General features: G+C 42.7%; 1 pseudogene; it reads left to right on the top strand.

Moving 5' to 3' along the window:
- LOC142596574 (oncostatin-M-specific receptor subunit beta-like) lies at positions 1-27,404 on the top strand (annotated as a pseudogene).
- Positions 27,405-27,620: the final 216 nt, after the last annotated feature.

Here is a 27,620-nt window from a genome sequence, read left to right as displayed (position 1 = left end):
ATGATGAATTACTTCATGGTTTTGGCAGTACTGCTTCCCCTGAGGACTTGCTACACTGCATACTCACAGCAAGGTAAATGTCTGAACATTTGCTTTTTTATTTGGAAGCCATCTACAACAACTGAAGCTTTGGACTTGCTCATTTGTAAGTCTCCTGTGATTAAGCAATGTTACACACTTAATCAAATTATTATCTTTGGTAAGGTGATGAAGCAACTTCTATAAATACCTTTGTAACCCCATCATGGAAAATTGCTTGTTGAATCAATAACTTGCAATGATATGAAGCCAGAGTGTATTTATTTATCTGCTCCCTCTCTGTCTCATATGTTTTCGATCTGTAATCTGTCATCTTTAATTTATTTCCTCTTTGACAACTTTTATGCTTTTCTACCTTTTCCCTTCACTTTCCCTTTCTTGTTTGTCTCATCTATGAAAACTTTAGGACTTCTGTTGGCTCTTTTCTGGTTGTGCCACAAAATCCCAGGACCAGATTTTTATTTCTTAAACTTTACATATGTATCTAATACAAAGAAAAAAGCAAATATGCATATTCTGAGGGAACAAAATTGAATATAAGGATAACTTTCCAGAAGGCTGTGTATTTTAAGGTGAAAGTACTGATTGCACACTTGCTGCTGGCAATAGCATTGGGCATGACTCCATTAAAAGAAAGAAAAAAGAAAAAAAATTAATATTTTTAATTGAATTTTCTGTGACCACCATTAAGAAGGCAGAACTTGCCAAACTGTAGTCTGCATTATAGAAGTTGTATTGCCTTAATTAAGTTGGTGAAGGAGGGAGCGGGTTGGGGTTTTTTTTGTATGAATGTACTTAGTATCGTACCAAAGGGGTAACATATCTGTTTCAGACTTTTTTTTGCCTCTCTTCAACCTTGAAATTCATGTGTTCACGCTCCATTCACCCAAGGTGCCAGTTCCTCAGTTTTGAGACTCTATTACCAATGCCTCTAGAGTGGCAGAACTTTGTAATGCAGGCAAGTCCAAACAGTTACTGCATTACAATAACTTGGTCACTTGTTTTCACATACAGTTGTTCAGGAATAAAATTAGCCTCTGTTGTTAATCATAAAGCTGTTCATATAGTCTGAGTTAGCTTTCAAGTTAAAACAAGTCTTAAGATGCCTTGGTTATTTAACTTTACTAGGAGGGGAAGATTATAACTGTGACTACTACAAATATTTCTATGTGTGTAAATTATACTACAAAAGTCTTTAAGTCCCACATTGTAACTCAGTGGTCTTCAAGACAAGCTATATTGTTTCTTCTGTTTGTTGGTACTGTGTATAAGCCCTGACTGGTGATCTAGACTCTCTTATACCAGGCTCTGAGGAAAACAAAATTGTGTGAGGTCCCAAGTGATATGTCATCTAAATAAAAGGAGATAGTGGAGGAACACTCGTACAGATGGAGGAAAAAACAGAAACCAATGAGACCTTTGGGGGTTTTTTTCAGGTTAATTAAATATGGCAGGTGAAACTATTCTCCATGGTGAAAAACAGGATGAGCTTTTAGCTTGGACAAAAAGAGACAGATGTAGAGAAGAGAGTCAAGCTCATCATCAATGCAATAGGCAATGCAATAGTGACGCTTGCAACTAGAATTGGCCAGAGAAGGAGCAAAAGAAGAGGATAGGGAAATTCAGAAGATACACAGGGGTTTCTTTTAATGGTGCACCCTGAAGGAGGAAGAGGTTTCTGCCAACTGGCTGGCTTTTCTTTCAGGTATATTTGTTTCCTTTCCCTGGGAGTCTTATTTTGCACCTATGAGTTTCACTAAGAGACTAGCCAGGTCCCTTCCTTTAGGTTTGTTTATTTGTGCTGGGGCCATCTGTCTTCAGCACTGCAGAAAGAAAACACAAGAATGGCAAGGGTCTGGAGCTTTAGATCAGCCACCTATTTACATATGCTAAATAAGATCCCCTCAGAGGCTTGGTACATGATGCTTCAGGTAACAGGATGATGAAGGTACAGGTAAGGCTGACCAAAAAATGAGCAGCTAAGATTACATTACTGGAGAGGAACAAGATTACAGTCAATTCCTTAGCATAAGTGGGATTTTAACAGCCTTTATCTTGTTTTGATGGTGAAAATCTGTAGAATGTGGGGAGATGAAGTGTGTCTTGTCATACCTTCCCATAACATAAGATACTCTGCTTCCACAGTTAATTTTACAGCTCACTTTGTTGCTTTGGTTGTTCTGGCTCCCTGCCTGGTTAGTTCTTGGCTGAAACTAACAATGTTTCTGTTTTCCAGTAAAACCTAAAATTGCTGCTCCATCATCATTTAGGCAAGTGAAATTTATCCCCAGGCCTTCCACTTTGTTTATTCAGTTCCAGACATCTACTAGTTGTCATAGGTGCTGGGTTTCCTCATGGTAGTGTAAAACTGATGGCCATTTTTTTTTTTTACTCCTTGCTGTTCAAAAGCAACTGTCAAGCAGCAGATCTGTTTTTTAAGGACCATGTCATAACCATGGCCAAAAAGGAAATTTTACTTCTGCATGTGAAACATTTTTGCATTTACCTTACAGGAGACACTAATGCTGTCAAATTCTGCTTTCATGTAATTACACATGTTCATCTTTTTCCAGTAATTATGTATTAAGGCTGCAGTGAGAACTGATAGAAGAGGAAGGTATGTGTGTATATGTGTGTGTATACTTCTTCCTCAAAAACTCTTTAGGATACTGCAATCCTGTTTCTGAGACCAAGTGTTTGAAGAATTAAACCTCGATTTCTCCCTCCAAGCATATCTGAAGAAATCTATGACAGTAGTTTCCTCTAGATCAAAACCATGTGGTTTTCATTTTGCTTTGACTTCCAGTACCTTTCAAAATGGAATGGATTAAAAATATACCAACAGAGTTTGTAGATGATTTGCTAAAAGAGAAACAATCCAGCAGTTTTTTATAAGTTGTTACTAATGGTACAATATATATTTTGCTCCATTTATTCTTTAATTATAGGCTGGACTTGTATAAACATCTATGCTGTGTCAGTGTCTGTATTCTCATAGTTAATAAATATGCTTATAAAGTATTTTTTGCTTCCCTTGATTGATCAGGGATTGTTATAACTACTGCTTCTCTTAAGCCTTTAATTTCCTACAGTTAACCTAAAGATCCATATGTAGGGAAACTGCTTCCCAGAGGTTAGTGCACAGCAGGCACTGCAAGATAAATTGCAAAATGGTTTGGATATCTGATTGCTGCCAGGACCATCTATCAAAATGTAGATTCTCAAACTAAATTTCCTGAATGCTTGTGTTTCTGCCAGTAATATTCTCTAAAAGTCTCAGATAATCATTGGGTCAGTGGGTGAAGCACATCTGGGAGAAATGCTGGAGGTGGCAGTTTTGTGAAAAGGAGCTGCTGAGGTCTCTCAGTCCAGGCTGTCCCTGAGGACTGTGGCTGCAGTGGGGTAGGAATGCCAGAATGAGTTCTGTTTTATTAAAACATACAGTTATTTCTGTGATTTCTTTTCTGTGTCCTGGTCAGTATCAGCATTCTGACCCTGTCATTTATAACAAGCAGAAGAATCTTGGAAAGCAACTGTGGCAAAAGAAAAAGCCTAGTTACTTGGCCATTTCAGTTCCCTGGCTTCGTTAACAATCAGATCAAGTTTAGGGTTGGTTTTGTTTGTTTGTTTGTTGTGGTTTGGGGGGGGGGGTTGTGGTTGGTGGTGGTTTGGTGGGTTTTCAGGGAGGAGAGAAGATACACATCAGTGAGTGCCATATTTAATCTCTTGGAAGAGTTAGGGTTTTTTGGGAGGGTGACAGAGCAGACATCTAAAAAGAGGGACCACTCATAAGGTGATCTGTAGTTTTCAGCAGGCTAGTCTTCTTAAAGAGCCTTTCCTTTCCTGACACCAAAAGGGACTTCAGTCTGACTTTTAAACTTTAGTTTATCCTGGGAATTAAACCCAGGCCCACAAAAGGATGGAGGTGCTGTTATTAACTAAGTGTCTAATTCCAGTAGAAGAATTAGTCACAGCCCTGACTAAAGTACCTAAGCTCTGTGCAGAGCAACCAGGAATGTGCCTAATACTAGACTATCATCTGAGCTAGCTAGTGAAGGGAAACTCTTAACCCAACCTGTTCAAATATGTGATTTGCATTAAATAATTTAATCCTAATTATGTCAGAGAGCAAGAATGAGCCTGGATTTTCTGCCCTAATGATTAGAAGTGTTGCTGGGGGTTGGGATTTCTTGAGATTCAGTCCCTGTTAATACATTATGTTGTTCCTCTTCATAAGACTATAAAGGGAAGGATCAATATTCCTATAAAGTATCTAATAAATTGAGGGCATAAAGAAATTAAATAGCATACCCAATGTCATGGTGGGGGGCTATTGAGTAGATTCAGGAACCTCATTCTAGCCTGCTGATGCCTTAAGATGAAAGATTATTTGCTTTTGATATCAACAGCATGGACCTCAATCACTTCTTTTTTCTTTCTCTCTCTTTTTTCTTTTTTTTTTTTTCCTTCAGAACTGTCTGGAACCTATCTTACCTCTAACCACTGTTGTTTCAGATCTGCTTTGCAACTTAGCCATATTTGAAGGACTAAAGCATACATAAACATTAATATTTTTGTGTCCTTTTTGTGCTCCTAGAATCCCTTGTGTTTCCAGTAACGTACCTTAATGTTTCCAAGGATTTGGCTCTTCAGTGTCTGCTGGTGGAATGGGATGTTGGCAAGTCAGCGCATGATGCTGAGCTGGCAATGTCTTTTGAAATACAAGTCCGTCAAACAGATGAAACTACTACTGTATGGACAGTAAGTGTATTTTAAAAAAAAGGTATATTAGTTATTTACAATATAAAGGAAGCTAAAGGAAAATCAAATGTTTGGATGCATATGCAGATAGCTTTGCTGTATAGGTTTCTGATTTACAACATAGTATTTACAAAACTGTGCTAGAAATACCTCCATATTTCACTAGGTGACAGACTTGGTCTAATGTTATGCCCAGTTTTTGTGAAAACAAAATATTGGCTCAGATGAAGGAGTAATTTCCACCTGTGCAGAATGTAGATATGCCTTGCATACCCTTATTGAGGGATTGTGGTGGGCAGACTTAGGAGATCTGATTTTAAAGGCCTCTTTCCCTTCCAAGGTGCAGGTCCCCTAAGCAGCCTCCCAGAAAAACCCCTTCCATTGCTCCTAAAGGCAGGCTTTTTTTCAGCATGATGACTACCCTTCACTGGGGACTAACTGAACATGAGTCATGTTGCTGCAACTCCTCTCACCTTACGAACCGGATAGTCTCAGTGTGAGCGGAGCCTTTTAAGCCCTGTGCTTTGCAAATAAGGCAATTGCCTGTTAGCAATTACCTTATACCTACCTCTTCCAGTTAGGGAAGAAGGTAGTGATGTCTCTTTTGCAAAGTACCTATCCTGCTAGTTTTCCTTAACACCTAAACCAGCCAAATTTTTTGAAGAGGTGGAGATATGATCACCCAAATCATAGGCTTAGGCCTGCTCCTGTTTTTTTCCCCAGTCTGTGACTTCAGTGTGAGAACTTTTGTCTCCCAAGAAAATGTCCTCTCCTTTGGATCTGACAAAATCTTTTGGGAACTAAATGCATGTCTGTCTTAGGGATATTATAGCTTATTATTAGTCATCTGCTGATTGAACTATGGAAGAACATTAAATGCACATGTTAAAACTTAGTAAAATTGGAAAACTGTTCTGACTCATTTAAAGCTGCTATTTGTGAGAAAGCACATAAAGCAGAGAAGGGCTTATTTTTCTGAAACCAGGAGTCAATAAAATAAGATGGGCACTGTTAAGAGTCAGAACTTACTGCTGATCAGCCAAGTTGATAGTATTTTGTCTCAGAGTTTGAAGAAGCACATCTTCATTGCAGGTGAACTCTATACAGTTCAGAACATTTTAACCACTTTTATACATGGGGTAGGATTTTTAACACCCCACGAGTAGATCTAACCCTGAAGTCCGAAACTGAGGCCATATAGCTTCAAACAATTAAGTGGGTTTTTTGAGTACCCTTCCAACAAACTCTTGTTAACTTGCTGGAAGAAAGATTTTTTTTTTTTTTTTTAAATCCAGGAATGTAGTCTGTACTGTTACTTGTAATAAACAAGACAAGGAAAATAAACAGGATATTTTGGATGTCACTGCCACACAGGAATGTATTTGCTTCTGTGGTTTTTTTCTGAAGAATGTGTACCAATAAAGAAACTGTGAGTCTGCTCATACCAAAGCATGTGCAGTCTATATAACTTCCAAAGCAGTGACTACATTCCTCAGTGCTATAACTGAGAAATTAAATTGTGAACTGATTGCAGATCTTTTCTGAGTGGTGGTATTATGAAAGTGCAGGTGTTGCTGATGGAAAGCAGTAATGGAGAGCAGTTCTCTAGTTGTCAGCGTGAGTCAGGGCTCTGGTACAGCTCATCAGAGCAGCATGGATCTACATGCTGAGAAACTGGTACAGTTGCTTCAAGAAGTACTGAAATATATGTTCTGTTGTAAAATGTATTCATAATTACAGGTGATTAGTATAATTTTTGAGCCATTTTTTTCCTGCTTCTTATGGGCTCTCATGCCAGGAGAGATTAACACTTGGGGTACCTTTTCATCTGTCTGTCTGTGTGACTACATGGTACCCTGGTTAGTTTGAGCTGCAGTGCCATGTATTAGTACAGCCCACTGAGTGCCCAGGTGGGCCTTAGTAGGTACATGCTGAGAGATATTTGTAGGATATCTTCTCTTAAAGTGCAGCAGAACATTTTATATTTTTTGCTGTGTGTCTGCATTTATATAATTCAATATAAAAATGTTTGCCAAATTACAGAGCATTTTGCTCTCATGATCTTTGAACTCCTTTTTATATTTTAGGCTATCCTTCTTCTGTTACCTTCATGGAGCTTTAATACTTTTGGATGTTTTTTTTCATGTTTCTTGTATGTGCGCATTACAGTGGTCAAGCATTTTGGAGAAATCAGCAGCTATTTTTCCTACTCTGCCTGTCACTGATGGTAGTGCTGTCCTCAGATGCTGTGCCTCAGAACTAGATTGAGATAATATCTGCATAATTCCTTACTGGCCAGTTAACTGCTGTAATCCAAAGCCAGAGATATTTAACCCAGAGCATCAGCCAAGATGCACCTGCAGGCAGCAGCATGTGTGCAGACTGATATAATATCAGGCACAAATAACCCACTGAAAGTCTCTGAGAGTGAATCCATTTCTTGAGAAGCAGGGCCTGACTCACGACTATTGTTGCCAGCATCTTAGTCACTCCACCACTGCTAGTGCAGATTTGTAAGCAGTTACTTAGCTTACTAGTTACTTAGGGTGAGATCATGTGTAGCAGGTAGGATTTCAGACACTCATTTTTCAAAAGCATTTTCCTCCTTTGAGCCATCTCTCTCTCTCTCCCCCCCCGCCCCTTCGATTGTACTTCCAAAGTATCTACACATTGCTGTGTTTTCAATACTTTGCCTTACTGGCCTTTGTTTGTAGGAGTTTCATAACGTCACAATTGAATAAATCAGGAAAGCCTCTTCATTGGATATGGGATTTGGACTTATTTATCGAACATATATAAAATTATACATGTTCCTTTTCCAGGTTAAGTAAAGGTGGCCCATCTACCTTGGTAAAGACTGGTGGTTGATGTCTTTTGGCAGGAATTTGGATGATGCGTCATGATACCGAGCCCATTTGTTCCTACATACTATCACACCCTAATGTGTCGCCCTATCACCTAAGTTTTTGTCGCCTTTGGCACTCTCCAGTGGGGTCCAGCTCCCACCTTAGGTAGAAAGAAGAAATTGGTTTATTTACAGTCAATCAAACAATACAATTGCAATTCATTAATACATTATGATCTTATAACAGTCAGAGCTTGGCTTGCAAATATATGCACAATGTCTACTGATGAAAATAACGCTCGATTCGATAAATGACAAGTGACCTTTTTTTTGGAGTGCATTTCACACTCTGAGAATCAGGAGCAAAGCAGAAGCATCAAAAATCTGGAGTCAGTGGAGTCTGTGGGAGACTGTCCTGGGTAAGCAAAACAAGACTTTGCAATATTGGGTTTATTTTTTCTACTACAAAGCTAGATTTTAATTTGCTGGTGACTTTAATGGTAAAGTCCAATTCAGAAGAAACAGCATTAAATCAAGAATCCATTTTGAGCTCTTTAATCTCTAAGCACTAACCAACTCTTCTTTTGCTGGCAATAATAGCAATGCTTCAGCCATTGTCTTAATTTGCAGACTATCTTCCTAAGCTAGTAGACTAAAAGATTTAGCTTTTCTTGCTCACACATTAAAACAATGCAGTACATCGACTGGTATGGGAGTTTGGATTTCAGTAGAATTTGGCCTCCTTTCTTCACACAAGCTCTTGCACAAGTCAGCGGCCTTGTCTCTAGTGTAGCCTATCACCAGGTCAGACGCAGCCCTGGCCCAGACTGGGGGAGGGGAGAGGAGAGGAAGTGCATAGCTATGGCTACATCATCTGATGCATATGTTGCTTTTGTCTTGGGATCATAGCTTTCATTAGTATTAAAGAAGCAGAGAGAGAGGAGCAAGTCATCTCCTTATGTCATTTGAAATGAACTTCTGTGAATTATATGAGAGTAAACAGGGAATAGACCAATTATGTAATCAAATTATATCACATAGAACAGCTTTTTCGGATTACAATGTCTTACTAGAACAGTTTGGTTTCCAGAGAATTTGGTTTAAATGAAATATGTAACGGCTTTAGGAAAAAAAATTACAGTGATTTTGTAAAGAAACACTATTCTTGTTTGGAGCAGCAAGGGCTTTTAGTTATGGGAGAAATGATGGGTAGTAGAAGCATCACAAGTCCGTGTACTTGGATTGTAGCACATAAATTGCCCAACTCCCTAACCTTATATAATGGGAGATAGGATGCAAGACACTCTCTCTCACTAACCTCAATCTTGGAGATTTTTTTTTAACTGAAATTGGATACTATTTCTTTGTCTCAAACTGATTCTGTATTACAGACCTGATTTAGAACTCTCTGAAAGGTAGTGACTCTAGACTTCATCAGTTATTGGATCAGATTTTTGAGAGTATATTTTTATCTCCAACCTGTGCAAAAGGCTGTGAGTCAGTTAAATCCCACTAATTTTTGTATCCAGCAAGGAGTCCAACATTGAAAGCCATAGGAGTCTCATTCCAAGCTGAGTATCCCCTTACTGATCTGATTCATTCAGTGTTGACTCCTTTTAGCTGAGCTCTGCATGAGCTTCAGAACATGATGTTTTTCTAGCCCCCTGCTCAAAATCTTCAACAGCAGGCATTTTGGCTGTAAGCATCAGCCTATTCATAGGTGCAGGAGGCAGCGTTCATCTGTAAAGGTGGTTCTTGAATGCACACTCTTTGTTTCTCCTAAGTGAGAGGCAGTGAGATTGATTTAGTCTCTGTCATGGTTTAACCCTGGCCAGCAACTAAGCACCACGCAGCTGCTCACTCACTCCCCCCCGGTGGGATGGGGGAAGAGAATCAGAAGGGTAAAAGTGAGAAAACTCGTGGGTTGAGATAAAGACAGTTTAATAGGTAAAGCAGAAGCCGAGTGTGCAAGCAAAGCAAAACAAGGAATTCATTCACTACTTCCCATTGGCAGGCAGGTGTTCAGCCATCTCCAGGGAAGCAGGGCTCCATCATGTGTAACGGTTACTTGGGAAGACAAATGCCATAACTCCAAACATCCCCCCCTTCCTTCTTCTTCCCCCAGCTTTATATGCTGAGCATGACGTCATACAGTATGGAATATACCTTTGATCCGTTGGGATCAGCTGTCCTGGCTGTGTCCCCTCCCAACTTCTTGTGCACCCCCAGCCTACTCATTGGTGGGGTGGTGTGAGGAGCAGAAAAGGCCTTGACTCTGTGTAAGCACTGCTCAGCAATAACTAAAACATCCCTGTGTTATCAACACTGTTTCCAGCACAAATCCAAAACATAGCCCCATACCAGCTACTATGAAGAAAATTAACTCTACCCCAGCTAAAACCAGCACAGTCTCTTAGGTAGTTTGTTGGACTACATTATATGTGGATGGATTTAACAGAAATATTGGTATGATTACATGTCAAACTGCTCTCTGTATGGGGAAGAATGTGAAATAAAAATGCATGAATGGATAATATAACATTAGCAGATTCTCGTGGAAATGCTCGGTTATGTATTCTCATTGAAGGCTGCTGCTATGAGCAGGTTTTGAAATGGTTTATTATGCATTAATTTGCAGGCCTGGACACGTCAAATAACAACGGACCACAAATCTTTCCAGATGAAAAAATTGTAGAGGAAGGCTTTGATATCGCTGCTGCATTGGAAGGAAAGGTCAACTCATAAGGAATTATTTTTAGTTCCAGCTATTCATGATTTCAGTCGCACAGTCAAGTATGACTTCTCACTGTGAAAAATGTGGCACATCAAGTGCCTCACATCACTGTCTACTGTCAAGAGTCTTGCAATGAAGAGCAATGCTATGATCATGCAGTTTTCTTTGTGGGTAGTAAGTGAATGCTTTAATACAGCTCTGTTTTCCTGTTGTTATTAAGTCAAGAATGGTTGTGGGGAATTGGGGGATAAACAAAAAAAGCTTGCTGTAAGTTGTCATTATTCTGTTATGTCCAGCTGAACTATTTACTGTCTGACTTCAGATTTGTACGTTTGCATATAGAAAGCATTAAAGAATCATAGAATAGAATCATAGAATGGTTTGGGTCGGAAGGGACATATAAAGGTCATCTAGTCCAACCCCCCTGTAATGTACAGGGACATCTTTAACCAGATCAGGTTGCTCAGAGCCCTGTCCAACCTGACCTTGAATGTTTCCAGGGATGGGGCATCTACCACCTCTCTGGGCAACCTGTTCCAGTGTTTCACCATCCTCATCATAAAAAATTTCTACATTATCTCTAGTCTGAATCTACCCTCTTTTAGTTTAAAACCATTACCCCCTTGTCCTATCGCTACAGGCCCTACAAAAAAGTCTGTTCCCATCATTCTTATAAGCCCCCTTTAAGTATTGAAAGGCCACAATGAGGTCTCCCTGCAGCCTTCTCTTCTCCAGGCTGAACAACCACAACTCAGCCTGTCCTCGCAGGAGAGGTGTTCCAACCCTCTGATCATTTTTGTAGCCCTCCCCTCACCCGCTCCAAGTAGTCCATTTCTTTCCTGTGCTGAAGACTCCAGAGCTGGACGCAGTACTCCAGGTGAGGTCTCACCAGAGCGGAGCAGAGGGGCAAAATCACCTCCCTTGACCTGCTGGCCACGCTTCTTTTGATGCAGCCCAGGATACGGTTGGCTTTCTGGGCTGCAAGCGCACATTGCCGGCTCATGTCCAGTTTTTCATCCACCAGTACCCCCAAGTCCTTCTCCGCAGGGCTGCTCTCAATCCCTTCATCCCCCAGCCTGTATTGATATCAGGGGATGCCCCTTCCCAGGTGCAGGACCTTGCATTTGGCCTTGTTGAACCTCACGAGGTTCACACAGGCCCACCTCTCCAGCTTGTCCAGGTCCCTCTGAATGGCATCCTGTCCCTCAGGCATGTCAACCGCACCACTCAGCTTGGTGTCATCTGCAAAGTTGCTGAGGGTGCACTCAATCCCACTGTCTGTGTCATTGATGAAGATGTTAAATAGCACCGGTCCCAGTACGGACCCCTGAGGGATTCCACTTGTCGCTGATCTCCATATGGACATCAAGACATTGACCACAACCCTCTGGATGCGACCATCCAGCCAATTCCTTATCCACCGAACAGTCCACCCATCAAACCTATATCTCTCCAATTTAGAGAGAAGGAAGTTGTGGGGGACTGTGTCGAAGGCCTTACAGAAGTCCAGACAGACAACATCCATAGCTCTTCCCTTGTCCACTGATGCAGTCACTCCTTCATAGAAAGCCACTAGGTTGGTCAGGCAGGACTTGCCCTTCACTTCCCTGTCTTCCATGTGCTTGAGCATATCTTCTAGGAGGATCTGCTCCATGATCTTCCCAGGCACAGATGTAAGGCTGACAGGTAGTTCCCAGGGTCCTCCTTTCTACCCTTTTTAAAAATGAGTGCAATGTTTCCCTTTTTCCAGTCAGCAGGGACTTCACCTGACTGCCATGCCTTTTCAAATATCATGGAGAGTGTCTTGGCAACTACATCAGCCAATTCCCTCAGGACTCTGGGGTGCATCTCATCAGGTCCCATAGACTTATGTATGTTCAGGTTCCTCAGGTAGTCACCAACCTGATGTCTTACAGTGGGAGGGACTTTGCTCCCCCAGGCCCCATCTTGCGGTCCATCCACTTGAGAGGTGTGGGAAGAGAGGTTGCCAGTGAAGACTGAGGCAAAAAAGTTGTTGAGTACCTCAGCCGCCTTCTCGTCTGTTGTTACCAGTTTGCCAGTCAATAGAATAGAATAGAAGCCTTCATTTTAAATGTGTTCAGATTCATCTCATTAATTGATCCTAGGACAGGTGACTGATTTTTTTAAATATACCTACCCATTTAGGAGTTCAGCTTCACTGTGTGCATGTGGTAAAAATTCAGCACAGTCCCCCTTTCAAAGGCTGGTAGCAATTTTTACAGATAGAAAATAATAGAGATTAAATTAATGAATGTATTCATGTAACAAAAAATAATAATGTACTTGGATTACAATTAATTTATGGTGTCCTGATTTTCTCTGCAGAGTGGACACTGAATAAGTATAAGTGAAATAATAATACCTGTAGTAAACCAGGCTTTGTACACATCCATTATTTCTAGTTTGTTAATATAGTAAAAACGTTGATGACTTTTGCCTTGACTGCTATGCTGTTGGGTTTTTTTGGTTATTCCCTTTGACAAGAACCACCTGATACACCTAATGATTTTTCCTGCTAAACTCAAGACATGAGAACAGTAACATGTACTTGGAGCCAAGGAGGAGACACCTATATTTATGGACATCACTCACCAAAATGCACCATATCTGAAGAGTAAGTCTGCTTATTGTTATATTAACTCTGGCCTGTGTAGTACAGAACAGTCAGGTTCTTTCTGTCCTTTAAAATCTGTGGAAATGTTTTTTATCCTTGTTGCAAACAGCTGCCTGCCACTTTCCAGCTCACTGATCAGCTTAGTTAACAAAGTTTGAGCAGTGCAGAACTGCTCTGAGTTAGACTACCTATAAAAACAGTTGCTGGTCCATCAGACCAGCTTCTGCTTACTAAAGCATGTTGTAACCATTCTTTTGTGTTAACTTGTTTGGATATCTTTCAGTAGGTATGTAGAAACCCTGCAATCAGGATATACATAACTTAAAAGTATAACATATTATTTATTGGGTAACACACACAACACATAACTAGGATTTAATCAGCTGGTAGGCTGAGTATTAGTGTGTTCACAGTCCATTGATACTAATGCTGAGTCAAACCGACGATTCCCAGTTAGCCTGATTAGCCTCCCTAGTTCTTTAGGATTTTATAACTTTCCATGCTGGTGTTTTCCTTCTTGAGTCCTTGAGCTACTGACAATCCTACTTCTGTCTATCGTTACAGCTGCTTTCTTTTTTTTTTTTTTTTAATCTCTGCAGACTTTCTCACAGCTCTGTCTTAGCAGTCTGAGTCAAGGTTACATAGCTGTGGCATACCAGACTTAGGTCTTGGCTCCTTCCTACAGAAGCATCTAAATAGAGAGGAGAGGGGCTTTTTACAGCAGGGACTGCAGAGAAAGGGGAACTCATAAAACAGGAGAGATGCCTCATCATCACAACAAACATTCATCAAAAGATCTCAGCACAAGGCAGGTCATCATTGCGTATACCTTCATAGTCTCTGCATCATCCACTTCCATTAAGATATTATGACAGTGATTTAAAAATGGAAGGTTAGAAGATGCATTGAAATTACTGCTTCATTTAAAAGCATAATGGTAGACATGCAAATGGTTTAATTCTTGGCAAATCAAGTCGCTATTTTAGAAAGCTGTAAACCCATGATGAAATTGCTAAAAGTAATTTAGCTGTATCTTAAAAGGATAAAGTAAACTTAGACTTTGAAGAAAACTTTCTTCTAATTGTAAGAATACCTATATTCATCCTAACTATAGGCTAGGGGAAAGAACTGTGTGGCTTCTTATAGTCCCCTTCAGCCTTATTTTATATGATGCTGTATTCTAGTTGGGCATCAACAATTTCAACATCTATCTGATTCTACATTATGGAAAAATGTCCTTCTCTCTCTTTTATTTTCTTTTTTCTTTTTTTCTCCCCACTCTTCTTTGATAGCTTTTCCCAAAACACGGTTCCGTGCACAGTAAGTTGTTCTGAGCAGTGCTCATGTTCACAGAATCATAGATTCATAGAATGCTTTGGGTTGGAAGGGACCTTTAGAGGTCATCCAGCCCAACCCCCCTGCAGTGAGCAGGGACAGCTTTAACCATATCAGGTTGCTCAGAGCCCCATCCAACCTGACCTTGAATGTTTCCAGGGATGGGGGCCTCTACCACCTCTCTGGGCAAACTGTTCCAGTGCTTCACCACCCTCAGTGTAAACAGTTTCTTTCTTATGTCTAGTCTAAATCTATTCTTCTTTAGTTTAAATCCATTATTCCTTGTTCTGTCACAACAGGCCGTGCTAAAAAGATTCTCCCCATCCTTCCTGTAGGCCCCCGTTAATTACTGGAAGGCCGCAATAAGGTCTCCTCGCAGCCTTCCCTTCTCCAGGCTGAACAACCCCAACTCTCTCAGCCTGGCCTCATAGGAGAGGTGTTCCAGCCCTCGGATCATTTTGGTGGCCCTCTTCTGGACCCGCTCCAGCAGGTCCATGTCCTTCTTGTGCTGAGGGCCCCAGAGCTGGATGCAGTACTCCAGGTGAGGTCTCACCAGAGCAGAGTAGAGGGGCAGAATCACCTCCCTTGACCTGCTGGCCACGCTTCTTTTGATGCAGCCCAGGATACGGTTGGCTTTCTGGGCTGCAAGCGCACATTGCCGGCTCATGTCCAGTTTTTCATCTACCAGTACCCCCAAGTCCTTCTCCACAGGGCTGCTCTCAATCCTTTCATCCCCCAGCCTGTATTGATATCAGGGGTTGCCCCATCCCAGGTGCAGGACCTTGCATTTGGCCTTGTTGAACCTCATGAGGTTCCCACAGGCCCACCTCTCCAGCTTGTCCAGGTCCCTCTGGATGACATCTCGTCCTCCTGGCGTGTCAACCGCACCACTCAGCTTGGTGTCATCTGCAAAGTTGCTGAGGGTGCGCTCGATCCCACTGTCTGTGTCATTGATGAAGATGTTAAATAGCACCGGTCCCAGTACGGACCCCTGAGGGACCCCACTTGTCACCGGTCTCCATGTGGACATTGAGCCATTGGCCACCACCCTGTGGATGCAACCATCCAGCCAATTCCTTATCCACCGAACAGTCCACCCATCAAACCTATATCTCTCCAATTTAGAGAGAAGGATGTTGTGGGGGACTGTGTCGAAGGCCTTACAGAAGTCCAGACAGACAACATCCGTAGCTCTTCCCTTGTCCACTGATGCAGTCACTCCTTCATAGAAAGCCACTAGGTTGGTCAGGCAGGACTTGCCCTTGGTGAATCCGTGCTGGCTGTCTCGAATCACCTCCCTGTCCTCCATGTGCTTGAGCATATCTTCTAGGAGGATCTGCTCCATGATCTTCCCAGGCACGGAGGTGAGGCTGACAGGTCGATAGTTCCCAGGGTCCGCCTTTCTTCCCTTTTTAAAAATGGGCACAACATTCCCCTTCTTCCAGTCAGCAGGGACTTCACCTGACTGCCATGCCTTTTCAAATATCATGGAGAGTGGCTTGGCAACTACATCAGCCAATTCCCTCAGGACTCTGGGGTGCATCTCATCAGGTCCCATAGACTTCTGTACATTGAGGTTCTTCAGGTGGTCTCGAACCTGATCTTCCCTTACAGTGGGAGGGGCTTTACCCCCCTGGTCCCCATCTTGTGGTCCATCGATTCGGGAGGGGTGAGGAGAGAGGTTGCCGGTGAAGACCAAGGCAAAGAAGTTGTTGAGTACCTCAGCCTTCTCCTCGTCCATTGATACAAGGTCGCCTTTCTTGTTCATTAAGGGGGGTACGCTTTCTTTAACCTTCCTTTTCTGGTTCATATACCTGTAGAAGCCCTTCTTGTTATTCTTTACATCCCTTGCCAAATTCAGCTCCATCCTCGCCTTGGCATTCCTGACCCTCTCCCTACACAACCGGGCCACTTCCCTGTACTCTTCCCAGGACACCTGTCCCTGCTTCCACTGCCTGTGCAGTTCCCTCTTACTCTTTAGTTTGACCAGCATGTCTCGACTCAGCCATGCTGGTCTCTTCCCTTCCTTGCCTGATTTCTTACACTTGGGGACTGATAGCTCTTGTGCTCTATGGAAGGTGTCCTTAAAGATCTGCCAACTCTGTTCTGTTCCCCTGTCCCTGAGGACCGTCTCCCAGGGGGTCCTTCTGACTAACTCCTTGAAGAGCTGGAAGTTTGCTTTTCTAAAATTTAGGGTCCTGACTGTACTTCTTGCTTTTCCCATGTCCCTTAGGAGCGTGAACTTCTCCAACATATGATCACTGCAGCCCAGGCTGCCTGCACTCTTGATGTCACCGATGAGCTCACTTGCATTGGTGACCATCAGATCCAGTATTGCGTCCCCTCGGGTAGGGATGTCTATTACCTGGCTTAGGAAGTTGTCATCTATGCATTCCAGGAATCTCCTGGATTGCCTACAGGTCGCTGTGTTGCTTTTCCAGCAAATGTCGGGGTGGTTGAATTCCCCCAGCAGGACGAGAGTCTGCAAGCGCGAAGCCTCCCGGAGCTGGAGGAAGAAGGCTTCGTCAGCAGGCTCCCCTTGGTCAGGCGGCCTGTAGTAGACACCAACCACAAGGTTCCCTTTGTTGCCTCTGTCTCTGACTCTTACCCATAAGCTTTCGACCTGCACGTGGCTATTCTTCAGGGACAGCTCTTCACACTGTATTGATTTCTTTATGTAGAGGGCAACGCTTCCGCCCCTCCTTCCTCGCCTGTCCCTTCTGAACAGCCTGTAGCCATCGATAGCCACATTCCAGTCATGGGATTCGTCCCACCAGGTTTCGGTTATGGCAATCAGGTTGTAGCTTTCTAGTAGCACAGCAGCTTCCAACTCCTCCTGTTTGTTCCCCATGCTGTGTGTGTTCGTGTAGAGTCATTTCATCTGGGCTGTTGGCTGTGTCACCTTCTTAGTGGAACCTCCTTTGTTTCCCTTTGGGTGTTTCACGAAGGTTTCCTTGTGAGCTCTAACTATCTCAGGAGCCCCCAGCTCATCTCCGCAAGACTTCAACTGTGCTGCAGTTGTGTTCTTGGGATATAGGCCAGCAGAGGATCTGTAATATCACAGTGACTGTTGAAAACCCTCTGGGAAAGAAAAATTCCATGGATGTTTTTTATGCAACTCACAGAAGTAAGGCCTTTTCTATATCTTTGTTGAGGGTTTTTTGTTGAAGGCCTTGTTCTCCTTCTGATCTTTATACTTGGGTGCCAGTTTAAAGTCCTTGATTTTTGTCTTCACAGTTTTTATTAGTTATCTAATATATGTCCCTGTGCTATAGTTATCTTCTGTCTCTTCAGCTTCAGCTTTGCAAAGTTCTGTTAATGGTAGAAAACAACTTCATTCCAAAGGTCAGATTTGGTTATTGAAATGAAGCCCCTTATGGCTTCAAAATCTGCTGCTTTGCTGAAGGTGCTTCATAGTATAGGAAGCAACATTATACAAGGATATAAAATGGGGTGTTCAAGAAAAATATCTGTGTAGGTAACTTGGGAAATCAGTCCTTTCTCCAGAATATTATTGCTGATGTTACCATCTTTCCAAAATAAAATGGAAATGCCCATTTTTAAAAGTAGGTAAATAAAATTACAAACACCTCTCCAAATGAGATATGATACAAGGGTAAGCAGATATTGCCAGGAGAGGGGTAATAGTGCTAAACTGTCTTGGTGCTAATGTGGGACAGTAACATCTTCTCTGCTACTGTAAGGGAGGAAGAATAGTCCAGCATCAGTGAAATAAAACAGGTTATTCTGTTAGCAGTAACTAATGGCTATGGTTCCTTCTTCCCTATTAGTCTGTGTTCTTTATCACAGCGTGCCCCAGGTCCTATAAGTTCCTACCTACTCCTGCCTCAAAACAGGCAGTATTTCCTGTGTCTCCAGCAGTATTTCCAGCTCTCCTTGTGTCCTCCAGCCCCACCATATCCACCATAGTGTTCCCAAGGTCCTGTGGTCCCCTTACCAGTTTGAAGAAGCAGGAGTCAACATGTGCTTTGCTTGGTTCTGAAGCTGACAGGCTGATGGACTGGGAGACTGCTGATGTAACTGCTGCATTCTGGCAGCGCTTCCTTCCTTAGAGGCACTGATTACAGTTTTGCTAGACCTGGTTTTTCATATGACTTGTAGGAACATATGTGACAATGTGATGCCCATCTACAAGAAGGGCCGGAAGGAGGATCCGGGGAACTACAGGCCTGTCAGCCTGACCTCGGTGCTGGGGAAGATTATGGAGCAGTTCATATTGAGTACGCTCAACAAGCATGTGCAGGTCAACCAGGGGATGGGGCCCAGCCAGCATGGGTTCATGAAACGCAGGTCCTGCTTGAACAACCTGATCCCCTTCTATGACCTGGTGACGCGCCTAGTGGATGAATCATAGAATCATAGAAAGCTTTGGGTTGGAAGGGACCTTTAGAGGTCATCTAGCCCAACCCCCCTGCAGTGAGAAGGGACAGCTTTTAACTAGACCAGGTTGCTCAGAGCCCCGTCCAACTTGACCTTGAATATTTCCAGGGATGGGGCCTCCACTACCTCTCTGGGCAACCTGTTCCAGTGCTTCACCACCCTCATCATAAAAAAATTCTTTCTTATGTCTAGTCTAAATCTATTCTTCTTTAGTTTAAATCCATTATTCCTTGTTCTGTCACAACAGGCCGTGCTAAAAAGATTCTCCCCATCCTTCCTGTAGGCCCCCTTTAAGTACTGGAAGGCTGCAATAAGGTCTCCTTGCAGCCTTCTCTTCTCCAGGCTGAACAACCCCAACTCTCTCAGCCTGGCCTCATAGGAGAGGTGCGCCAGCCCTCGGATCATTTTGGTGGCCCTCTTCTGGACCCACTCCAACAGGTGTGGGTGCTCCAACAGATGAAGGAAAGGCTCCAACAGATGAAGGAAAGGCTGTGGATGTCATCTACCTGGACTTCAGTAAAGCCTTTGACACCGTCTCCCACAGCATTCTCCTAAGGAAGCTGGTGGCTCATGGCTTGGACGGGCGTACTCTTCGCTGGATAAAAAACTGGCTGGGTGGCCAAGCCCAGAGAGTAGTGGTGAATGGAGTTAAGTCCAGTTGGTGGCCGGTCACGAGCGGTGTTCCCCAGGGCTCCATTTTGGGGCCAGTCTTGTTTAATATCTTTATCAATGATCTGGATGAGGGGGTTGAGTGTGCCCTCAGTAAGTTTGCAGATGACACCAAACTGGGTGGGAGTGTCGATCTGCTGGAGGGTAGGATGGCCCTGCAGAGGGATCTGGACAGGCTGGATCAATGGGCCGAAGCCAACTGTATGAGGTTTAACAAGGCCAAGTGCCGGGTCCTGCACTTGGGTCACAACAACCCCATGCAACGCTACAGGCTTGGGGAAGAGTAGCTGGAAAGCTGCCTGGCCGAAAAAGAAACAGAAACCTTTCCTGGTTTCGGCTGGAACAGAGTTAATTTTCTTCCTAGTAGCAGGCATAGTGCTGTGTTTTGGATTTAGGATGAGAAGAATGTTGATAACACACTGATGTTTTAGTTGTTGCTAAGTACTGCTTATGCTAGTCAAGGACTTTTTCAGCTTTTTTTTTTCCCACAGTTTTACTTTTTTTTTCTGATTTTTTTCCCCATTCCACAGCGGGGGAGGGTGAGCGAGTGGCTGTGTGGTGCTTAGTTGCTGGATGTGGGGGGGAACATTGTCACCGAGGACAAGGACAAGGCTGAAGTACTTAACGCCTTCTTTGCCTCTGTGTTCAACAGCCAGACCGGTCATCCCCAGGGTACTCAGGCCCTTGAGCAAGAGGATAGGGATAGGGACAGGGACCAGAATGGAGCCCTCATAGTCCAGGAGGAAGCAGTTAATGACCTGCTATGCCACCTGGACGCTCACAAGTCTATGGGGCCGGATGGGATCCACCCAAGAGTACTGAGGGAGCTGGCAGAGGAGCTTGCCAAGCCACTTTCCATCATCTATCAACAGTCCTGGTTAACAGGGGAGGTCCCTGATGACTGGAGGCTTGCCAATGTGACGCCCATCTACAAGAAGGGCTGGAAGGAGGACCCGGGGAACTACAGGCCTGTCAGCCTGACCTCGGTGCCGGGGAAGATTATGGAGAGGTTCATCTTGAGCGAACTCCACAGGCAAGTACAGGTCAACCAGGGGATCAGGCCCAGCCAGCATGGGTTCACAAAAGGCAGGTCCTGCTTGACCAACCTGATCTCCTTCTATGACCTGGTGACCCGCCTGGTAGATGATGGAAAGGCTGTGGATGTCATCTACCTCGACTTTAGCAAAGCTTTTGACACCGTCTCGCATAATATCCTCCTCGGGAAGCTGGCAGCTCACGGCTTAGACAGGCATACTCTTCGCTGGGTAAAGAACTGGTTGGGTGGCCGAGCCCAGAGAGTAGTGATAAATGGTGTTAAGTCCAGTTGGCGGCCGGTCACGAGCGGTGTTCCCCAGGGCTCTGTTTTAGGGCCAGTCTTGTTCAATATCTTTATCAATGATCTGGATGAGGGGATCGAGTGCACCCTCAGAAAGTTTGCAGACGACACCAAATTGGGTGGGAGTGTCGATCTGCTCGAGGGTAGGATGGCCCTGCAGAGGGACCTGGACAGGCTGGATCGATGGGCCGTGGCCAACTGTATGAGGTTCAACAAGGCCAAGTGCCGGGTCCTGCACTTCGGTCACAACAACCCCAGGCAACGCTACAGGCTTGGGGAGGAGTGGCTGGAAAGCTGCCTGGCCGAAAAGGACCTGGGGGTGTTAGTAGATAGCCGGCTGAACATGAGCCAGCAGTGTGCCCAGGTGGCCAAGAAGGCCAACAGCATCCTGGCTTGTATCAGGAATGCTGTGGCCAGCAGGAGCAGGGAGGTGATTGTCCCCCTGTACTCGGCGCTGGTGAGGCCGCACCTGGAATACTGTGTCCAGTTTTGGGCCCCTCACTACAAGAAAGACATTGAGGTGCTGGAGCGTGTTCAGAGGCGGGCAACGAAGCTGGTGAAGGGTTTGGAGAACAAGTCTTATGAGGAGCGGCTGAGGGAACTGGGGTTGTTTAGCCTGGAAAAGAGGAGGCTGAGGGGAGACCTTATCGCTCTCTACAACTACCTGAAAGGAGGTTGTAGTGAGGTGGGTGTTGGTCTCTTCTCCCAAGTAGCTAGCGATAGGACAAGAGGAAATGGGCTTAAGCTGCGCCAGGGGAGGTTTAGACTGGAAATTAGGAAAAATTTCTTTACGGAAAGGGTGGTCAGGCATTGGAACAGGCTGCCCAGAGAGGTGGTGGAGTCACCATCCCTGGAGGCGTTTAAAAAACGGGTAGATGTGGCACTTCGGGATATGGTTTAGTCTGGTCTACCCTTGATTAGTCTAGAGTGGGCTTGGTAGTGTAGGTTAATGGTTGGACTGGATGATCTTAAAGGTCTTTTCCAACCTAGATGATTCTATGATTCTATGATTCTATGACAGTCTCTAACTCTTTCTTTTGTTCATGATGTTCTAAAATAGTTCCAAGTCAGCACAAGGGGTTTTTTAATCTTTTATAATATTTACTTACATTTACATTCTGAAATTAATTTTTACTAATTTATATCTGCTTCTCCTAGACTGGCAGAAAAATCTTAGACTGTATTTCTTATTTGCTTTTACTACTTAGCTAAAATACCTTAAAATATATTTCCATATATCTTATCTTTTACAAGAGCTAACTCAGGTTTACCCTTAGCAGTTTATCCCACTGCACCTTTCCAGCTGTGGGAAGAGTGCACAGATACAGAAATCGCATTATTTTGGAAACATTGAAACAAAGGAATTGAACTCTTTTGTCAGACTGAAGTGCTCCAACCTGATGGGAAAGTAGAACTGGTATGAAACCTGAATTTCATACACAAAAGCATAGCAAATATCTTTTTGACTTGAGATTAAAAAATAATTCCCCAGCAATATGAATACACTCTAAATATTGTGAGCATGTTGATGTGTCTCTTTTCTGGATTTGTTTGCTCCCAAGCTCTACACTGATCATCTAGTCCACATGGGCAGCCATTGCTGGCACTAATTCATATTCCCAACACTAGTTATACTGCTGGCTAAAGTATACAGTGTGACTGGTCTGCATATGTGGCTCTGTGCTCTGCTGGATGTGTTCTGCGATTTGTTGAAGTATATGAAAATACTTATGGGCCTTATAATAAGTACTGTTGACTGTACTTGATGGCAGTGTGTCTGATTTCTAGTGAGGTAACCCCAGAACAGTTTTTCTTCCCATCTTCTTCCACATCCTTGAAGATTATTTCAGTAGACTCCTTGTTTTGTTCCACCTCTTTCACAAACAGTGGGGTTGACTCTTTGCATACGTACTGTGGTTTCTCTGTAGCCCTTTTCTTATGAGGGCAGCTTGCCTACAGCATATTAAAAGGCATTATGAAGATCAGGAGCAAGCTGTTTTCTGTCTTAAGTATTGCCCAAGAACTGTTTGATCAAATGGCTGCTGCAGTTGACCATTGCAGGAGACCGTTTACAGGAGATGCTTAAAAGCATGCTCACTTTTTGACTCTTGCCAGAACTCGCCCTACCTCTTAGGAGGGAGGGGGTAAAAGGTTGGGGAAAAAAATGGAAAGAAAAGGCAGCTGTAGATGCTGTGCATATGTCTAGAACAGCATCCTACTTACATGAACTGGATAAGAGATCCAGATTGGGTGAGGATAAGGTCTCAGTAAATTCCCTCCTTGATTTAAAAAGTAGTTATTTGACAGGTTGTGAGTGACTCCTACTCAACAGTTACACAGAGCTGGCTTGCAGACCTCTTTTTAGATCTCCCAATCTTTGGATCTTGTGCATATCTTTTTTTTTTTTTTTTTAAATTATTTTTCCATGATTATCTTTTCCAAGTCAAGCTTAACTGGCTATTGTAGGATCTAGAGGAAGAACTTTTTTTTTCAGACAAAAGCCTCTTGCTCATGAAACCAAACTGAGCTCTGACTGTTCTGTTTTTCTGTCTTGCAGCACAACAATTCAGACACACATCTCCATTATGCCAGCATCACCCTGGGTGGACTGCAGCCATACACTGAATACACAGCTAGAGTACACTGTGAGGTAGCTAAGCATTTCTGGAGGTCGAGTGAATGGAGTAAAGCCCAAACCATCAGAACAAAGGATGCAAGTACGTCCAGCTTATTGAGAAGGGAAGCTTGAAGGATGTTTTTCACTTGCCATCTCTGTTTGCTATTTGCTGCTACTCTTCTGCTTTGTAGCTAAAGCAGAGGCCTGTTGCATGCATAAAAGTAGAAGCACACTAAGCAAACTTTAAGAAGGTGGCTTCTTAAACGGCTCTCATCCTACATGCCAGTCTCTGGCATTTCATCCAGTACAGGCCATGGGAAATCCAGATGACTGGGAGGATGGACAGACTGAGTTACAGTGTTCTGTGAAGGCTAGAGGAACTGTGCAGAGGTGGGAACAAGCACCTGGGAACTGCAAGCAAAGAAAGATTTTTCTAGGGAAATGAACCAGGTATTCATTCAGAAAAAAGAATGAAGGGAACAAAAAGTTAAAGGATAATGTTTTGGCAAGACCTGGGAATGATGGGGAAAGAGAGGTTTTGGGGGTTGAATTTCTTCAAACAGGAGGAAGCAATTAAACAGTTTAGCCTTTCTGCACCTAGAGCATCTTTGTTTTGCTGTATTTATTGCAGCTCCAACAGGGAAACTGAACATCTGGAGAGAAATTATGCTAGTTCGGGGGGGGGGGTGTAATGTCACCTTGTTCTGGAAGGTGAGACATGGATACAGAAATGGAAGCAAAACCCTTCATAAAGGGGTTGGAAACTACTCCCATGAACTTCAACAAGTTTGTGTGCACTTAATAGCAATTCAGTATGGAAATGTCTTTTAAGAATCTAAGACAAAATTAACATATTTCAGAACGTATGTAGCTGTATGATGGTGTGCTGTCCTGGCATTTCAGACATGCATACTTCTGTTTTTCTAAGCATTTTAACAAGACAAATCCCATTACTGAGATTTCTGCATTTGCATTTCAACCAGTATATGTATGCAAACAAGCGTTTATATTGTTACAGAAATAATACATCAAAGTAGTTATTTAAAGTTCTAATTGCTCTTCTCATATTTTTTCAGCAATATTTAGTATGTAATTGGTGTCTACCCACATAATTTTTTTCCCAGCAAGCACCAAGTTTTCAAGCAAATGGAAGAAGTATTTTATATGAAGTAACCTGAGAAGAAGTAGAAGATGGCTCTAAGCCTGAACACATCTCCTTTTCATCAGTCCATAACAGCACAAGGATTTCCATTGGTAACCATCCCTACAGAATCAGTATCATGGCAAAGAATGTTAATTATTCACTTCCTTCAGTGTTGATCATCCCTGGAACTACAGGTAACAGTAGGAATATTTTCAGTTAAACTTAGATTTCTGTTATGAGAGTTTTGTTTCCACCTATTTTAAGTGAAGTGATAATTTATCATCTTGGGGGAATAAATTAACCTGGCCTGTTAAATCACTGCTATCTGGAAATTATTACTGTATTTTTGCCTATAGGGTGGTAACTGTATGTATATTAAGCTTAAGTGCCTTGATCCATCCCTTGCAACAGAAAGTCTGTTTTCCACAGAGAGCCTCCGTAGAGCAAAACACATTTAGCCTTAAATTAGGGCCTCAGACCTGTGGCAAGTGCCATGAAGGTGCAGCCAATGCCTTGCAGGGAATTCTTGTGTGTGATTAGCCTCTTGTGACTTTCTGTTTATGACTCCAGGTTTCTGCAGTTGAGTTCTTTTTATGAATATATAGTAATAATTACTGGCTATTTTTTGAGCTGTCAGCTTTCAGCATACAAAGAGATCAGCTTTCAGCATGTGAAAGAGCCCATATGTCTGATAGTGAAGGAACACAACTATTTTATTGTTTTAACAGCTTAGCACAGAAACTATATTGACCTTAATTTATGAATCTGAGGTCTCATGCAGGAAAATAATAGAGACACTGTTTTGTTCATTCCTAGGCACCAAAACATAGCTCAGTGGTTCAGAGCTTAAAGAAGAACAGGTTAATGGTACAGATGATGGCATTTTTATTTCCTGGGAGCCCAGGCATACATATGACAGTTACATTATCAATTGGTGTAACTTTCCAATGTTGCAGCCTTGTGATTTGCAGTGGAAGAGATTTGGGCCCAACACTTCCAGTGCTCCGATTGACTCAGGTGAAAGCTGAACAATTTTTCTTTCTGATGCCTATGCAGCAATCTTTTATGCTTTGGGCATTAATTGAATTTAGGAAACAAATCCTGTGGAATATTGAAGTCTGTGCAGTGCAAGTATAATTCTTCAAAAGCATGTGGCATCATGTTTTGCCTAGCAGATGAATTAGACATCACAAATGTGCTAGCACCATTAAGCCTTGGAAATCAGCATAGTATTTTAGCAAAACCTCTTCTGAGTAGCTTGTAGTAACATCTTGAAGGAGGGTAGTGAAGTTAATGAAGGAGTTCAAAAACTTTTAGTAGGAGAGATGCAAAATGGAACTCTGCCTTATCTGTAACACGGGTCAGAAGTTTAGATTTGGGCAATTTAACACCCACTGTGCAGTGAGAGGTTTAGTGCTCTCAGTGTGCCACAAAGAACGTGTCTCAGCACCAGTCCTTGATTAGGACCAGTTGTGTGGTTTTTATCCCAGTGGTGACCATTAGACCTAAATCCTTTCTGTCTGTGTGAAAGTCGCTCTGATATACTTCTGCAGCTGCAGGAATATAGCCTTCCTGGAGTCTCTCAAGCTGGTTGTTCACTTTGGAATGAAACATGTTTGAACAAAATTTGACAGAACACATTTCAATATGCAATAAAGAAACTGCACCTCAATTCATACAAACACATGGGAGCCTGCCTCCTCACTGAAGGAGAGTGTGGTAACAGCCTTAATGGAAAAAAAAAATGCCATCCAGTTCCTCAGTGGGTTGTACTTGGTTAATGGGAGTGGATGTCAGTGAGGATAACATGGAATCCTGATGCATGGGTATATGTCTACATTAAACAGTCCAAAAGATGACCTTTGTCTGTGCCAGAAATGGAAACGAAATTATCTTGCTCTTTGATGCATTCAGAGCGTATTGTGCACTCATCTTGAATACTCTGGAGCAACAAAAATATATTAAAAAAAACCAAACAAACACCCTAAATGCTTTCTTTCAGACAGAATACATGTGTTCAATTAATATTATGTACACTAAGAATTGGCTTACTCTGTGTCTTCTTCAGTTGCTTTAATAGCACAACAGCACACAAAGAAGATTTTTAATGGATTATAGACCTCTGTAGAAAGCAGTTAAGTAAAAGCAAAATCGAAAGACAAACCATAACATATTTTTGTTCCACTATTTTCTAGCTGCTTTTGTTCCGGGGGTGAGATACAACTTCCACATCTATGGATCTGTTGCTAATTGAGCCTCCTTATTGGAGAAGACAACTGGTTATCTCAGGGAGCTACGTAACTTGGCCACATATTTAGGGTTTGTGTATTTGCTAAATTCATCTGTCACAAACAGAGGAATTAGCCTGCCGCCTGTAACTAGCTAAACATGTATTTGCTGTGTTGTTTCTGTATCATCAGTGAAGCATTTAAAAGTCGTAAAAAAACGTACATGGCCTACAGATAGGGGATATTTGACTAGTGCAGTGATCAGGCAGAGCCCATGTTAATTAGGGTAGCTAAACTAAGCTATGATCAGCAGTCACTGCTTTGTGTATAATGTGGACTGTGTGAAGGCCTTGTGAAGTTGACAGGTTTTTTTTTTTTGAGTGCTTTGGCTTTGTTCAGCTTTTAAATACAAGTAAGATAGAAACACCACATGGGAATTTCAAGTTTTTCAAGTGAGAAGATAAACATTTTTGAAGAATAATGGCAAGTTTAACATGAATTTCCTTTCTTCAAGCTCCTCTGCTTGACCCTATTATGGAAAAAGTTGAACTGACTTTCAATGCAGTAACACTATCTTGGAATTCTTATCCCACAAATGAGTCACAGTCTCATTTTGTAAGAGGTTACCATGTGTCCTGGTTTTGGCTGGAACAGAGTTAATTTTCTTCCTAGTAGCAGGCATAGTGCTGTGTTTTGGATTTAGGATGAGAAGGATGCTGATAACACACTGATGGTTTAGTTGTTGCTAAGTACTGCTTATGCTAGTCAAGGACTTTTCAGCTTCCCATGCTCTGCCAGGTGCACAAGAAGCTGGGAGGGGGCACATCCAGAATAGTTGATCCAAACTGCCCAAAGGGCTATTCCATACCATGTGAC

The sequence above is a fragment of the Pelecanus crispus genome, chromosome W (genome assembly GCF_030463565.1).
Source record: "Pelecanus crispus isolate bPelCri1 chromosome W, bPelCri1.pri, whole genome shotgun sequence".
NCBI lineage: Eukaryota > Metazoa > Chordata > Aves > Pelecaniformes > Pelecanidae > Pelecanus > Pelecanus crispus.
Note: the sequence above shows the minus strand (reverse complement) of the source record. Positions and strands in the feature narration are given on the sequence as shown.